At 43.1% G+C, this 12,946-nt stretch overlaps 1 protein-coding gene across 2 annotated transcripts in view; it reads right to left on the bottom strand.

Moving 5' to 3' along the window:
- The window catches only part of ZnT63C (zinc transporter 63C), a 111,465-nt gene that overhangs the window by 80,673 nt on the left and 17,846 nt on the right, over positions 1 to 12,946 (bottom strand). Inside the window, exon 2 of one of the 2 annotated variants that reach the window (XM_071586085.1) lies at positions 5,939 to 6,135. The exons of the other annotated variant lie outside the window; for it this stretch is intronic. The gene's annotated coding sequence lies outside the window, so the exon portion shown is untranslated. The remainder of the gene's footprint in view (positions 1 to 5,938; positions 6,136 to 12,946) is intronic. 2 annotated transcript variants of the gene reach the window in all.

A 12,946-nucleotide genomic window follows, 5' to 3' on the forward strand; every position in this document is an offset into this window, starting at 1 on the left:
GACACGAGTCATTCTTTAAAGTCCCTCAGCCAAACGTACGATAATTCACCCATTGAGTCTAGGTTTTAGGCGGTCGCTAATGAACGATAACCCCCGCCACATGCCCTTGCGGCGGGTTGCGGGGTATTGAGTAGATGTACGAGGGTCATCCGGAAAGTAGTACCCGTTCGTGAAATAAAGACACAAAAGTAAATATTAACAAACATAAAAAAATTTATTTGAAAGAGGATACTTTAAACTACTTCTCAACATAATCTCCAAGCAAATTAAGGCATTTGTCATAACGTGTGACAAGTTTCTGTATTCCTGCTGCATAGTCCTTCGCCGCCAGCTCATTGAGATACGCGAGGGACCCATCTTGCACAAATTTTTGCATAATGCAGATGGTGTTTAACAATTTCATGAACAATTGTTCGAGAAACATTGGGAAAATGCTCACAGATGTCATCAATTGTGACGCGCCGATCGTTCCTCACGAATTCGTCAACTGAGCTCACCAGTTGGTCTGTAATGACAGACGGTCTCTCCGAACGCTCATCGTCGTGTGTGTTCCCCCTCCCCATGTTGAAGTTGCGACACCACCGCCGAACAGACGACTCGTCCATTACATTGTCTCCATACACCTCCTTTAATTGGCGATGAATATCACATGGGCGAACGTTTCTTGCATTGAGGAATTTAATCACTGCCCTCACTTCACAACTGGCGGCGTTCTCAATTTTTTTAAACATTGTAAACAATCACAGAAACAACACAGGCAATGCTAGCGTCACGCAACTTGGCTCAGAGAAGGCAGACAAGCCACTGAAGCTATCTGACCTCGTCCAGCGGCTACTCGCGTCGTCAGCACTTCATGCGGCACGAACGGGTACTACTTTCCGGATGACCCTCGTATTGAGTAGATATGGCTCGCGCAAATATCCACCCGCAGGTCCCGCAATCGTCCCACCCACCTGCCGCCCTCGTGGCAACCACGAAGCAAGCCTCCACCCACTCCACCGCCCCCCCATACCCGGGGAATCCAGCCAGGCAAACAGCCCAGGCATCATCCACTCTCATCCGTTCGCCTCAGTCGAAGATAATTCGACGTCGATTGAGCAGCAAGCTCCTATTCTTCCTCGGGCGCCCCCTATCGTCAGGGCGAGGGATTGAGGTGCAGGGGGATGTAACTTCTATTCATGATTCGGGTGTCAAGAGGGAGAGAGAGTAAGTGGAGGCAATAGAGAAAATGGCAAGTATCTTTAACATGAGATGGTAGAGTGTAGGCACGTGGATTCTCTCTATCGGTGAGTTACGCGAGGAAACAATTGGTCGGTCTGGGATATCAGCTTTGCGTATTTTGGGAAGGATTCAGATGTGAGTGTGGTTCTTGGGTGAGGGTGGCAATGTCGGCGGAGGAGGAGCCCTTGTCTCGGGCACATTGGAAGAAGATTGGTGCTGGAATTGTGGTTCTTGAGGAAACGGTAGAGGTTTTATAGGATGATAACATTTTACCAAAACTTTTTTTCCCCAATGTTCCTCCGTTACGTTAAAAACGCCCCGCAACCTACCATTTCTCCTCAAATATCCCCTCCCAACAGAAATACATGGACCAGCTATATGACAATCTCAGGAAACGCAGGTACCCTGATAAACTACTGAACAGTAAAATCCTCAAACCGTCAACCCAATACACTGCTCTCCCCAAACCAAACCGCCCAAAATGTCCTAGCCTTATCACCACTTCCTTAATCGGAACCCACCAAATTAAACATTTAATCCGTGAACTCTTCCCAATTATTCACGCTGCAAATGCTGTCATCTCCTAAGACCCTCCCCCTCCCTTATAACCAACTCCCAACCGGTCGCCACTTGCACCTCAAAAAACATTATATATCGCCTCTCCTGTAACTTCTGCTCAGCCTTCTACGTGGGCGAATTCACGAACACCCTTTCCCTCCGTATGAATAACCACCGATATTCTACCAAATCTCCCACCCGCCTTAACTATCCCACCCCTACTCACACTGCTTCCCACAACCAATCCTTTGATGACTGCTTCTCTGTTTCGGTGATTGAAACCCTTCTCAAATCTGCTAGTATAATAGAGGTGAGAACCCGCGAGATGGCGCATCTGGGTGTCCCAGTCATTTAAACCCCCCGAACTGAACCAAGCCCACTGAATGCATCCAATAGCTGCCTACATATCCCCTCCCACCCCCTTGTCCATTTGCTATGGTCCCTTACCTCTCCTTCCCTCACCTCTCCCCCGCACATGTCCTATCCGCTCTTCCCCGAGAACGGTATTCGGATGATGACGACCATGCCGTCAAAGCGTCATAAATGCTCGTGTCCTTTCTTTGTGTTAATCAATGTGTGTGTATACAAACATTGATCAAGTCAATGAGGCTCAAATGTATAAACATTAGAGTTTCTTCCTCCTCTTTTTGAGAAAGGTGGCTTCCACCACCGAAAATTCGACAACTAGTGAGTTTCTTTTCTTTTTTGGGCGTTTTTGTCTTTGCCCGCTAATGTTAATTTCGTGTACATTACGAGGGTTACTATTCATATTTTGAGCCTTGACAACACGAATCTTGGATCTATGTGTATGAGTCCGAAACAAAACAGCAATCCACTTTATGAGTCTGAAGGCGCTGTTCGCTCAGCGACGAAATTCGTGAAGGTCGTTCAAAATCAGTTGTGCCGGAAAAAATTGATGCTGTGCAAGAACTAGTCGAGGAATATCGTCATGTGACTTATCGTGAGATTGAGGCATCCTTAGAGATTAATATGACGAGCATCAATAAGATATTGCATGAACATGTGAAAGCTGTGAAAAAAATTTGTTCGCCTTGGATTCCGCATAATTTGACAAAAGCTCAAAAAGATGCCCGTGACGATTGGTGCAAAGAAATTCTCAACAAATACAATCGGGGCGCATCAAAAACTGTATACAACATCTAAACAGGTGACGAATCTTGGATCTATGCGTATGAGCCCGAAACAAAACAGCAATCCACTGCATGGATCTTCCAAGACGAGCCAAATCGGACGAAAGTGATTCGTGCACAAAGCAAATGATCGCCTGTTTCTTCGAAATGACCGGACATATGGTAACCGTAACATTAGAGCAACACAAAGGCAGGAATTCTGAACGGTACACGAGCAATTGTTTGCCAGCGGGCCTTGGTGAAATATGGAAAAAGAAGCGACCACGAAGGATCATTCTTAATCATGGCAACTGGCAGGCTCTAGCACATCGGCTGAAACAACTAGTACCTATTTGACAGACCAAAACTTCGAATATATGGGTCATTTTCCGTACAGCCCTGATTTAGCACCAAATGGCTTCTTTATCAAGAAAAAATTGCGTGGACGTTTTTCGGCGCTTGAAGAAGCCGTTTATGCATTCATAATTGGAGTTAACTCAATCGGAGTGGAAAAAGTGTCACAAAAATTGGTTCAAGAACATGCGAAATTTCATGCAAAAATAAATTATCGTGTTTTCTTTATTGGACTGAATATATAAATAGCAACGCTGGTATTATTAACAACTGTCAGATTTACACTTTTTATTATATATTATATTATATGTATATATATATATATATATATATATATATGTATATACATATATATATATAAAATATCTTCGAAATGGAACGCTCTTCGGCGACGCCGAAATATATATATAATTATATATATAATTATATATATAATTATATATATATATAATTATATATATATATATATATATATATATATATATATATATATATATATATATATATATATATATATATATATATATATATATATATATGGAATGCGACGGTAGGCGAAGGAAGAGATGGTGATGAGGGTAAGATAATAGTTGACACAGGAAAGATCCAAGAGAGATGGCAGGAGCATATAGAAGAACTGTATAGTGCAGAACTTCGACCAACAAAGTTAGACATTGAAAAAGAATAAGACGTAGAGGAAGATAGCTTAGGTCCAGGCATACTAGACGATGAGATAGATAGAAAAGGCATTAAGTGAGATGAAAATAAATAAAGCCATGAGGGTGGATAACATTCCAAGGGAACTATTGAAATGTTTAGGAAAGTGTGGGAGGAAGAGGCTATATGGGCTGATTCGTAGTATCTATGAGGAAGGAATCTGGCCGGAACACTTTGTGAGATCAGTTTTAGTTCCTATTCAGTAAAAGTTAAAGGCTACATCATGTGAGGACTACAGGACAATAACTCTGATATCCCACGCAGCTAAAGTTGTTCTTAGGATCATAAACAAAAGGATAGAGAGTAGAGCAAATGATTACTTAGGGGATGATCAGTTTGGGTTTAGGAAGGGGAGAGGTACGCGTGATGCCATTGCAGTAATGAGATTATTAATCGAGAGGAATATAGAACACAACCAGGAGGTATTTGCCTGTTTCGTAGATTTCGAAAAAGCGTTTGATAGCGTGAATTGGGAAAAACTATTGAGTATATTGCAGAAAATAGGAATAGATTGGAGGGAAAGGAGGCTAATCCGCAACCTGTACCTGTCTCAGACTGCTCAGGTGCGGGTGGGGAACGGGAAGTCCGGATGGGCAGTGTTTGGAAGAGGTGTAAGGCAGGGTTGCTCATTATCACCGTTGCTGTTCAACCTGTATGCAGAGGAAATGATTAAAGAGGCATGAGAAGAACTGGAGGTAGGAATGAAAGTCGGCGGGGAATTCGTAAAATCAGTTTGGTTTGCTGATGACCAAGCTTTAGTTTGTCAGTCAACCCAAGGGGTTGCAAGCATTGCTGAGTGAATTGGAAATTCAGTGCGACAGGTATGGGATGAGAATCAATATTAATAAAACAAAGGTTATGCGATTTTCTAGAAAGAAAAAGGCCAAGCTTAACATTAAAATAGGTGGGCCAAAAATAGAGCAGGTAGAACAGTTTACGTGTCTCGGTAGTGTTTTGGACCAACACGGTCAAAGTAGTAGGGACATAAGGAGAAGAATTGCGCTAGGCAAAGAGGCTTTCACAAGGAGGAGGGAGTTGATGACAGGGACTTTGAGTAAGGATGTTAAGAAAAGACTCGTAAAAACTTTGATATGGAGCGTAGCTATGTACGGTGCGGAAACGTGGTCATTGAAGCAGGAGGATAGACGTAGATTGGAGGCTTTTGAAATGTGGGTGTGGAGAAGAATGGAGAAGGTGAAATGGACAGAGAAGAAAACAAATGAGGAAGTACTTGGTATGGTGGGCGAAGAGAGGGGTTTGTTGGGAGGAATCCTATGGAGGCAGGAAAAGTGGATGAAGGGGGTGTTGACCGGCAGTGGGATGTTGAAAACTGTGATAGAGGGGAGAATGTTGGGCAAAAGAGGAAAGGGAAGGAACAGGATAGGGATGTTGGACGGGATGAAGGGAGGAAGAAAGTACTCAGAGATGAAGAGGGACCTGATATAGAGTAGGATGCTGGATTTTGTGTTTTGTTAGGAGTCACAAAATATTTATGCAGTAACTGTATCCATCCAAAAACCTACCTTAACCTAATAATACCTACATTACCTAATTTTATTACCTAATAATAATCCATTTACAATATAGATTAAACTTATCAAAAACATTTAAAGATGTGTCCTTTTCCAATGACATCAAGAACATAATACGAACCCCAACGCATTACGGGCGGAGGGATCACGAATATAAGATTATAGAGATAGGCTGCAAGCATGACAGGTTTAATAGGTCATTTTTTCCAAGAAAAATAAGAGACCAGAATGCTTGTAATCGAAATCCACCACTAGTCGGCTCGACGTAACAAGTATTAACCTACAAGGTAGGCGACTGCGCATAGTTATACTATTATATTTATATATTTTTTGCAGGTTCCCCCCACCTTTCCCCATCCATTTGAAAAACCCTAACCCCCTCATCCCTTAACCTTTCCTCCTAGTGATGCACCCCGTGCCACCCACCTTTTTGGTGGCTCGCAGGATATTGATCTAGATGTGGATGAGTATCTGCCGGGATGTCAATTCTGCGCAGGTTCGGCAATTGTCAAACCGCTGGCTGGATGCGATGATTGCCTCTGACAGCTGCGAAGAAATGAATACTGTTCCTACCGCTTTTCACAGCCATTTGTAAAGTTCCTGATGGTTAATCATGGCATTTTCTGTTGACACAAAAGACGTCTAATTATTAAAATTGCATGCACGAAGTACAGTTTGCGAAACCTTCTCCAAATGTCCCATTCTTCTTCCTACTGTGCCCTGTGTCGCTCATCATTGTTTCCACTGCCTCCAGCTATTCCTGTCTTTTCGTTGTGGTATGCTTTCGTTTTATCATTCGTCTTCCCTGTTATATCATCGTATATCTAAATTACGCCTTAAAAATATACGCTTCATTTGCACTTAATAACAGTCTGAATCTGCATCATCTCCCGGGAAACTTAAAAAAATATGGTATTCCTACATCTACATTATACCCCGCAAGCCGCCGCAAGGGCGTGTGGCGGGGGGTGTTAGGTCACCAACCGTAAAAAGGAACAATACCACATGCAAAACAACAACGTGGAAAATTACACCCACAGCAGCGCACACACTCATGCAAAAATCCCTTCATCCAACACTCATGCAAACACATATACCGCAAAACAACAAACAAATGCACCCCATGATGCAGCACGAAAGCCATCCTACAACACGGAAGCCAAGACACAACAAGCAAGAATGTGAAACATCACTACCACATGAACATGCACCACAACACACTCTACCCCCGAAGAGACTGTACAAGGCAGGGAATACGACCCAACGTTGCAGGTAGCAGGAATTTCCCGCCGCGGAGAGGGACGAGGGATTGAAAAGGAGACTTAAAAACAGATGAACAGAACACGAATGAGGTCATTCAGAAAGAATGGGTTTTGACAACAAAACACATAAGGTTAGTGGAAGAGCATGAATTTAAGTAAAACTAATTATTCCCTAGAATTTGAGGGTGGCAAGTGAAATTTTTGCTATCCATAACCCTGCAGTTCCTATCCCGTATTGTCCGTGGGAAGAAGGAGTCCTTGAGGCGGCTAGTTCTGGCATCTATCTACCGAATTTTATATGCATGATCCAAGCGACCAATGTATGTAGGAGTACGAATAATTTGCGAGACCTCGGTGCTGAAACATGCGGATCTATAACCCATTCATTCCTAAATCTGTGACTGACCATAATCTAGTCTAACTAATATATATGTGAATATAAGGGCGTTTTACATGTACATCTGCGCCTTTGTTTCTGCGAATAACCCTAAACTTATTCTTTCTATGCCTAAGCTTGCTGGTCTAATGTCTTTAGCAATAGTTTTTCTTTATGCCGTATTCTTTCCATCTCTCTTGCATTTTCCCAGTTCTAATCATTTTATTAGTAGTTCAATAAGTCCTTAGGAAAAAACTAGAAAACCAATTAATTTGGGTCGATTTTTTTCAATTACAACAGAATACCCTTTTAGCTCGGTACATTTTTCCCAGTTTTTATCCAACATTTATCATCCGTCCAAAAATTAAGATTTCGGGAGGTCCTCAAAATATGCATCTGCGTTAGCGATGACCTCGTTCGACGTGAATCGTTTGCCGCAGAGACCTTTGTTCTAGTTTGGAAATAATGAAAGCACAAGGAGAAACAATAATATCTGCATATACCTGCATGCATTTAACCATTTTGCGTGTGTGTGTGTATTATATATATATTAGGAAATATTTTTACATTCGTGATCTGCTTGATGCCGCCTTCCCCACCTCTCCTGTGTTCGTCCTTTATGTGTGTTCCTATCCCTTTTCCTTATATCTGTTTCTATATAAATGAGTGAATATATATATATATATATATATATATATATATATATATATATATATACATACATATATATATATATACATACATATACACACACACACACACACATATATATATATATATATATATAAACATACATATATACTAACTGACCCGGCGAACTTCGTACCGCCTTACAATCAATGAGCAGTTTAGTTACACCATTTATAAATCAAGAACGGCCGTATCGATTTTAATCATATTTGACTTGTTATAATAGAAAAAGAAAAAAATCAATGAAACTACAAAAGTAAGTATTACAATGGCATGTCAGAAAAAATTTTTTTATTAAATGTATTCATGTATACCTGTACATTCGGGTTTATTCTCTTGAATCGTGCACATTCTGATATACAGCATTTTTTTATCCGGCGCAAGAACAGATAAAGCGGATGGTTTACCAACACGTGAACTTGCCACATATAATTGACCATGAGAAAAACATGGATTTTCTAGACTCAGACCACAAATACTCAACCAATGGCCTTGTGATTTCTTAATCGTCATCGCAAATACAACACAAATAGGAAATTTTTTCGGTTAAAATCGAAGTCCATATCGGTGGGGATCATAGGTATCCTCGGAATGAGATTTTTTCATCTTTGAATTTTCCTTTGAGTATAGTCGCGTAAATCACATTGATCAGCACTTCTTATCCCCAAATGCGTTTCATTGCATAGTTCTGGTTGGTTAAGGTTTCAAAGCATCGCGACCACCTCTAGCCAACCTCTAGCTGTAAATTGCCCGGTGGTAAGCCAGGCACATCCAAGGAGTGCAATAGTACTCCTTGGATGTGCCTGGTATAGTAATAGTAGATGGATAGTTGGTGACTTCGTCTTCGTTTGTTACACAGTCAATAGATTTGAATGAATGCAGAGTACCAACGATTTAATTCTGAATAACTAAGTTTAAGTCATCCACATCTTTTTTCTTAACCGCCAAAATTGCTCGCTCAGTCAATCATTAGTGGTTTTTGTAGTCATCAATGATGTTCGGGAACACTCTGTTGATGAGCTCATCTTTCGATGAAACGAAATTGCAAAAATTCCGAGGAAATGAAATCAATCCGCTCGATTCGTCGACAGGAATACGGCCATTACCGATAGTCAACAATTACTTGGAGAAATCATCAGCAGACGGATCGATCAGCAAAGCAACTCTCATGTTTGTTGTTAATTGAAGTTTCTTCACATAGCGCCAAAGATTTGATGATTTGAGGCAAGCATTTATTTCATTGGCAGCAGTCGATCTTGGAATGAAAGGCTGTGTTTGGCCGAAATCGCCAGACAGTAAAATTATAAAAAGCGCCACCAAAGGACCTCGAGTCATTGCGCAGATCTTTCAATGTCCGGTCAAGTGCTTCCAATGCGCGTTTGTGCGCCATCGTGCATTCGTCCCATATAATTTTAGATGCTACTAACATATTGGCCATTGCGGACTGTTTTGAAATGTTACATGTCACTTGTTCCGAATATTGTAGGTTCCACGGCAACTTTAACGTTGAATGAGCCGTACGGCATCCTTCCAACAATGTGGCCGCTATGCCAGAAGAAGCAATTGCTGCAGCAAAGTCCGATCTCACACGAACAGTGTTCAAAAGCAATGGTATAAGGATTGTCTTCCCAGTTTCACCACGGACATCCAGGAAAAATAAAGCCATCATTTCCATCATCAATTACCTTCATTAAAGTATCATATACTTCCTTCTGTTGGGGGTTCAGCAGGGGTACATTCGTTTGAGTTGATTATGTTCCGAAGCCTAATTGCATTACAGGTTTGTTGGAAAAGGTTAGATCTTCTGCATTGCGGCATAATAATATGAAGCAAAGAAATTGACGGGTGACCTAAATGTTTGCTTGTTGTCTTTGATTTGTTTACAGGCACTAATAGTGACGTGTCAACTCGAGCTGGTTTTAGCTCGAATTTACTCGAGTTGAATTCTCAACAATTCTCTCAATGCTTTTAGTATTGTTACGAAGCTCAGTCATTAAATAGCTGAAAAAAAACAAATCATTGATACGATATTATGATGCGATACTTTTATGATTTTTTAATTGTTATTCTGCTATTCTGGGCTGAGACGAATCCAAAAAATCAAATATCATTGAAATTGGTAGAGCCATTCTAACTTCACTTTTAAACTGCCGCTCATGAGGTAACACATGCCTTCAATCAACAGCAAAGCCTTGGTTATGCATCTCCTCATTTTCCCCCATACCAAGATTTCTGTACTCACACTAAGTCGATGTAAAATGTCTTCTGACAGGTCACGTAGATTGGATGGGAAGCATGTCGAAAGGATGATAGCAAATAATGTGCATATCTGACGTGGAGATGCAGAAATAGTTGCTTCAGCCATTGCCTTATCCCAAATGACAGGAAGCGTGTTGCCTTTCTTCCGACTTTCTCCTGCTTTCGGCCTTCTCCGAGGCCTTCTTCAAGTAAGACTCCTACTTGAAGAAAGCCTCGGAAAAGGCCGAAGGCTTAAACAATTTACAATGTGAGTGTCCTTTTAAGTGTTACTATTTTCTTTGTGTTCTATTGTGCCGTCCAAATATTATATTATTATTATATGGTAATCTACCGGTTAAGGTAGGTTTTTCAATGGACACAGCTACTAATTAAATATTTCGTGACTCCTAACAAAACGCAACACCCTACTCTACCTCAGGTCCCTCTTCATCATTTCAGTACTTTCTTCCTCCCTTCATCCCGTCCAACACGCCTATCCTGTTCCTTCCCTTTCCTCGTTTGCCGAACATTCTCCCCTCTATCACAGTCATCAACATCCCAGTGCCGGTCAATACCCCCTTCTTCCACTTCCTGCCTCCATAGGATTTCTCTCACAACAAACCCCTGTCCTCTCCCACCATACCAAGCACTTCCTCATTTGTTTTTTTCTCTGTCAATTTCACCTTCTCCATTCTTCTCCACACCCACACCTCAAAAGCCTTCAATCTATGTCTATCCTCCTGCTTCAATGACCACGTTTTCCACGCCGTACATAGCTACGCTCCATATCAAAGTTTTTGAGTCTTTTCTTAATATCCTTACTCAACGTCCCTGGCTCCAACTCCCTCCTCCTTGTGAAAGCCTCTTAGCCTCGCGCAATTCTTCTCCTTACGTCCCTACTACTTTGACCGTGTTGGTCCAAAGCATTTACGAGATACGTAAATTGCTCTACCTGCTCTAGTTTTTGCCCTCCTATTTCAATGTTTAGCTTAGCCTTTTCCTTTCTAGAAAATCGCAAAACCTTTGTTTTTATTAATATTGATTCTCATCCCATACCTGTCGCACTGAATTTCCAATTCACTCAGCAATGCTTGGAACGCCTTGGCTGACTGACAAACTTTAGCTTGCTCATCAGCGAACCTAACTGATTTTACGAATTCCCCGCCCACTTTCATGATACAGGGGAAGAAATGCTGGCAGCCCAGTGTGGCAGCATCGTCGGGGCCGTGCGAGAAGAGGCCTCGAACCGCCGAATGGAATCGGAAAGCTGGTCGACGGCGAGGGACGAGCACCCGCTGAAGAAATCACGTCTTCCACCGGGCGTGGGAGGATCGCACAGCCGCGCACTCGTCGGAGAAAAACCAGCGGCTTGTGAACTGGGACGCGACCCCGACAGCGGCCCGTGGAGGGGGCGAGGGAAGCCGAGGGCCGCACTTCTGCGCCTCGAGCGAGAGCAGGTATTTTGCTGGCTGAGCTTCCGCCAAGGGAGAGGGAGGATGAGAGAGAGAGAACATCCGGAGCGGGGGAACAAAATTCCCACGCCGTACTCGAATCGAAATGTTTCTCATCGCATATGGCCGGGGAGCATACTGCACAGACAGTCCGACCACATCATCGGCTATCCAAGTGAAACAGCCCAAGCAGATCGTCGCCCTAATTCCATTTAGAGTTCGGACATAAACTTCGGGCTATCCCGAAGAAGCGACAGCCTTCCACGGCGCGTCCATTGGCGACTCCGATGGTCTGGCCTGGTACTCACTATTTACCCGCGAATCCATCAAACTGGACGAGGCGTCGACACCTTCTAGGCATCGATTCCAGTGGGCGGCCGTTGGGGGGGGGGCGTGATCGCCGCGGGGCGAAGCTTCCCGCCCCCGAGGAGTGGTCGAGCCTCCCTCGCAGGGGTGGGGGGTCGCTAACGCATGGGTGCTTCTAACTCGGATAAAAACGAGCGATCTTCGGAATATTTACACGCCGGAGAGCCATCCACCCTCTCTCACACCCTCCTAAAATAAATTCTAACATTTCTCATTGCCATGAATCGAGGAAAAAGATCACAACCTCAATTATTTATCCTCTGAACAATTATCGATAAAAGCATGGAAATAGTAAATCCGGGTAACTACGGGATTCGGCCGGGGTGTCGTGCCCGGCAGCGCGAGAGGCAGGACCTCCTCAGTCGCCGATACAGGGAATCCTTGGGGAGCGAGAGCATTAGAATGAGCAGGGAAGGTATGCGAGAGGACCGCAAGGGTTAGAATAGAGCCATAGAATGTTAGCACAAGAAGCACGACGGGTTGAGCAAAGAGAAATCAAAAAACATTAATCGGGAGGTGAAGAGAGGAAATGTAAAAGACATTAGGATAACTGGAGCGATCATAGCAAGAAGTTAAAAAAGGGTCCGGTAACCTGAGGGGGGAAGGGGGGCAGCGGTGGTACTCTTATTGACCAAAATCGAAGAAATTCTACTTGGGGAGCGGAGCCGCCTAGGGCTCGGTCGGGTGTTTGGGGTGTGTGAGGGGCCGTGGCGGTTTCGCTTTGTTCGGGCCCCCCTCGGAATGCGCCGCCGCCTTCTGGGGGAGTCGAGAAGAGAACGAGCGTGGCTTCAAGACTTTCGGCAAGGTTCAGAACACAAGAGATTAACCACGACTCACGCCCTACATCGGCTTAATACTCCGCAAGGGCGCGTGGCGCACGGGCGTGTTAGGACACCACCCGTAATTAAGAAAGAAAAAAAAAAGCTGCATGCAAAAGCCACAAATTTATACTATCCACAAACAAAACATGGTATACATGCATTCAAGAACACTTACTCCACACACATATTCAAACACAAAAACTACCAACTAATATACGCACGCACCTACG

Source organism: Hetaerina americana, unplaced genomic scaffold, assembly GCF_022747635.1.
Source record: "Hetaerina americana unplaced genomic scaffold, ioHetAmer1.1.p SCAF_20, whole genome shotgun sequence".
NCBI classification, from domain to species: Eukaryota; Metazoa; Arthropoda; class Insecta; order Odonata; family Calopterygidae; genus Hetaerina; species Hetaerina americana.